This window comes from Cnephaeus nilssonii (assembly GCF_951640355.1).
Source record: "Cnephaeus nilssonii genome assembly, chromosome: 19".
Lineage (NCBI taxonomy): Eukaryota > Metazoa > Chordata > Mammalia > Chiroptera > Vespertilionidae > Cnephaeus > Cnephaeus nilssonii.
In genome coordinates, this window is record NC_137090.1 from 4,248,673 (window position 1) to 4,252,914 (window position 4,242).

Consider the following 4,242-nt stretch of genomic DNA (forward strand, 5'->3'; position numbering starts at 1 on the left):
CCCCAGCCTCGGCCCCGCCCTCTGGGCGTCCACTTTTCTGCAGGGCGTCCCGCCCAAGAACCCTTTTGGGATCTGGGATCTGGGATCTGTCCTGGCCTAGGCGAAAAGGGTGGAAGAAGTGAAAACAGCCCCCAAACGCTCCTAAATCTGTTTCTTCCTAGTTCCTCTCTAAGTCCCCGGCTTCTCATTCCTGACTTACTAGCAGATCTGGAGTATAAGGTGTCAGTGGGTGCAGCTGGCAGTCGTGGCACTGGAGGCGAGGTCGGCCGTCCTTAGGGCTTTTATTTAGGGGGTGGTGAACTGACAGACTGGGGACAGAAGGGGGCAACATTTAGTAGTTGTCCCCTGGGGGGCACTAGGGACCCAGGAAAACCGCGTAATTCTTCAGGGCAGGCGGGACTGGGCGGGCCTCCTGGAGGGAGGGGAGGGGAGGGACGCCAGGCCATCAGCTGCACATGTTTATTGAGCACCTACTGTGTGCTAGCACTGTTCTGTCGTGAGCGAAGCAGACAGAACTCCCCCCTCGAGGGCAGCACATCTCAGTGGGCAGATGGCGACAGTCGACGCGCAAAGACGCACGGAGCGACGTTAGGGGTGCTTTGGAGAAAGGCAAAGGCGCAGCAGGGTCAGCTGATAGGACGGTGGGGGCAGCGGCAGATCTGATAGCCTCGGAGGCGCTTCCCTGGAGTTGAGGGTCGACAGCGGCCCCAGGCAGCAGAGGGCCCCGGTTCCGCACCTGAAAACAGCGCGGCGTGACGGTGACCGGAGGACGCTGGGCCGGCAGGTGGAGGGCAGGGCAAAGGGCAGGCCCGGGTTGGGGAGATGGGAGTGGAGGTAAGGGGTCCTGAAGGGATGGGGCTTGGGCCCTGGCAGCCAGCCTAAGGGGTAGTAGCGACTGGGGCAAACTCCCAGGTTCCTGGCTCCAGGAACTAGGTGGATGCGGGAGTCCGCAAACGCCTACAAACACCCGTGGACAGCCCACAGCGGCCCTAAGCCGCGGAGACACAGGGCAGGGGAAGGAGTCCTGTGTCCCGGCCTCTCCTCCTGGTTGTCAGTCTGGGTCAGTTTTCCCGGAGTGTGACTGGGCCATCTCATCTGCGCATGCCCAGAGCTGGGGCACAGAAGGATGGAGACCAAGCTTCTCTCAGGGGTTTTCTTTCATTCAAGAAATGTGGATCGAGCCGAAGCCGGTTTTGCTCAGTGGATAGAGCGTCGGCCTGCGGACTGAAAGGTCCCAGGTTTGATTCCGGTCAAGGGCATGTACCTTGGTTGCGGGCACATCCCCAGTAGGGGGTGTGCAGGAGGCAGCTGGTCAATGTTTCTCTCTCATCGATGTCTCTAGCTCTCTATCCCTCTCCCTTCCTCTCTGTAAAAAATCAATAAAATATATTTTAAAAAAAAGAAAAAAATGTGGATCGAGGGCCCTCTGTTCCAGGGGACACAGTGATAAATAAAACACAGGTTCCTGTCTGCATGGGGTCTGAATCTAATAGGTGAGTAGGCAGCTTTTGATCCCACATAGGTCCCTGTTGTAAGAGGGGGATGGAGTCCAGGGTTGTTTCCTGGAGAATGAGATGAGGTGAGAGCTGAAGAATGACGGAGAGGAGGCAACTCAGGGAGGATTCTGAGCAGAGGGCAGTGACTGTGATGCGAGATCAGGGACCACACTGGGCAAGTGCAAACCCGCGTCAGGGGAGGGACAAGGAGGAAAGACTGGAAAACTGCCGAGAACAGGTCCGCGGCTGGGGTGCAAGAGGCCCGTAGGGGGGACAGAAACACTCGATTGCAGTGGCAGTTACACGGCTGTAAATGTCAAAATTCGCACAACTGCACACCAAAAAGGGTGAATGTCACTGTAAATTACACCCAATAGCCTTACTTTAAAATAAATGCCTTTACAAGAATAAAGACCTATATATATATATATATATATATATATATATATATATATATATATATATATATATATTTATTGATTCTAGAGAGAGGGAGAGAAACATCAATTTGTTGTTCCACCTTCATTGGTTGCTTCTTGTATGTGCCCTGACTAGAGATTGAATCTGCAACCCTGGCATGTTGGGACAATGCTCTAACCAACTGAGCTACCTGGCCAGGGCCTGCATTTTTAAATATAGATAGGCAAGGGCCAGAGCACACGTGGTAAGGGTTTTGGTCTTTGAAGCAGCCAGTGCTGGCTGCAGAGGAAGATGGGCTTGGAGCAATTACGTAGGGCCCTCAGGGGGCATCTCTAACAGGCGGGACCACGCAGCCGCGGCCTATGGTGTCCCTGGAACCTGTGACCGGCACAGCCTGGCTCCCCTTCCTCCATGTCCACAGCACAGAAGGCGACAGCTGCAGCCTGCAAGTTAGGACTCCTTCCTTCGGGAGGATTAGTCACAACTGGGAGCTGGCGGTCCTTCAGGAGGGAAAGGACAAGGGACCCCAGGCGGGAGGGGCCTGTCTCCTGGGGAGTGGCAGGATGTCTTGCCTTTAGGATTGACCTTGAACTGGTGTAGGGCAGCCTTCCCAGAGCTGGGATTGGGCCCGAGGGAGTGGGCGGGGGAAGGGGAAGGCCTGCTCACCCACTGAAGACAGCAACTGCAAAAGCTCCCTCACATGTGACAGACCCAAACCTGCTTGGCCGGTCTGCGCCCAGCTAGACAGTGTTCTGGCTGCATCCCCGGAGGCCAGCCGCCCGACAGGTGCGCCAGTGAAGCAGAAGCTGAACTCACAGGCCTCCTGGGAGATGAAGTGAGAACGGTACCCGCCTTTCCGAACGGGCCTGGGGCCTGCCCGGCACAGTCAGAACAAGCCCTCCCAAGCTGACTCACCAGCCACTGGAAGGCTTAACACACCTGTGCCTCAAACCAGCTTCAGCTCTGGAATCAGCTGGGCCACCGTGACTGCAAGGCACAAGCCAGAGCTGAGAACTTCCCATGAAAGGCTGTTTTCTTTGGCCCTGCAGGGCTTGTCTCCTAGGAGCTGGGGCTAGTCCCTGGACAATGTGCCGGACACAGGGAGCCAGAGTGGTGCACCCTCCCTCCTGGGCACCGGACGTTAAAAGAATGGGGAGGACTGAAGCCACTGAAAGTGGCCTGGGGCTACTGGCCACTGAGCACCCGGAAGAAACAAAACCCATGTCCTTCAGGACCCAATTCAAACACCCTTAAAACTTACAGAAAAATCAGGGCTCTTAGCTACTTGGTAAACCATTCCCCCGACTGGCCTGGTCAAGGGTTTATCTGTTGGAGTATGTCTCCACCTTGTGGTCAATGCTGACATGACCATCACCTCCATCTCCCAAATTTGCCTAGAGCACTTCTAAATCTTCACCAGTACCCAATTTAACCCTCACAATAAACCACTGGGGTAAGTTCTAGTATGGGCATTGGCCATAACTATTCGGAAAGTGAAGCAATGATGGGACACTTCCCTGCCAAGGGTCTTGGAGCCCCCAGCCTGTGCTGGTCTGTCACCTCCTGGAGTAGCTTTGCTCCAAGCTGTGAGCGCTCTCTTCAGGGGGCTCAGAGGCGTCAAGCAGGTGGGCAAGCGGCAGAACCAGGATTTAATCCCGACTCAGGCCTGGCTGGACCTAAACTGCCACTCATGCTGGGTTTTGGCCCATCCACACACCCACCGCCCAGTGACCTCCATCTCTGCCCCACTGCCCGGAGGCCCAGGGCAGACCTCTGGAAGGAAACCCGGCTCCTTTGCTGGGCTAACTCGCCCTCATGTTCTCAGCTTTGGCTCCAAATTGCCCTACATTCACCTCCTGCAGCGCACTGCTCCTGAGATCCTGTGAGCAGCACTGGGGGGGGGGGGGGGGGGCAGTTTCTCAGTAGGACACTCCCCTCCTGCCACAGGGCGGGGAGGGGGTTGGGGGTGGTGATGGGCTGAGGTGGGGCTACATCCCAAGGACAAAGGCTTAGCTTGCAGCCATTTCCAAGGCTAATCAACTCCTCCTTTTAACCAGCCTTTTCATTATCAGGGAGCGCCTTTTACCTAAGTGACTTTAAATCTTGAGTGCATGCTGGCTCATTTCCACAAACATCCGGCTCTTCTGCCTACTGCCATCTATTGATGTTCAAACTTAGGAGCAAATAAAACAGCTTTCTCTGTCCACTGGGACCACAGCCCAAGATCAGGGATGCAAGGAGGCTGCCACCAGGACCCCCATCCCATCCCCACCCGAGTCTAGCAACCCATACATTTCCCTTCCGGCCTTCAAAGACAAGACACACG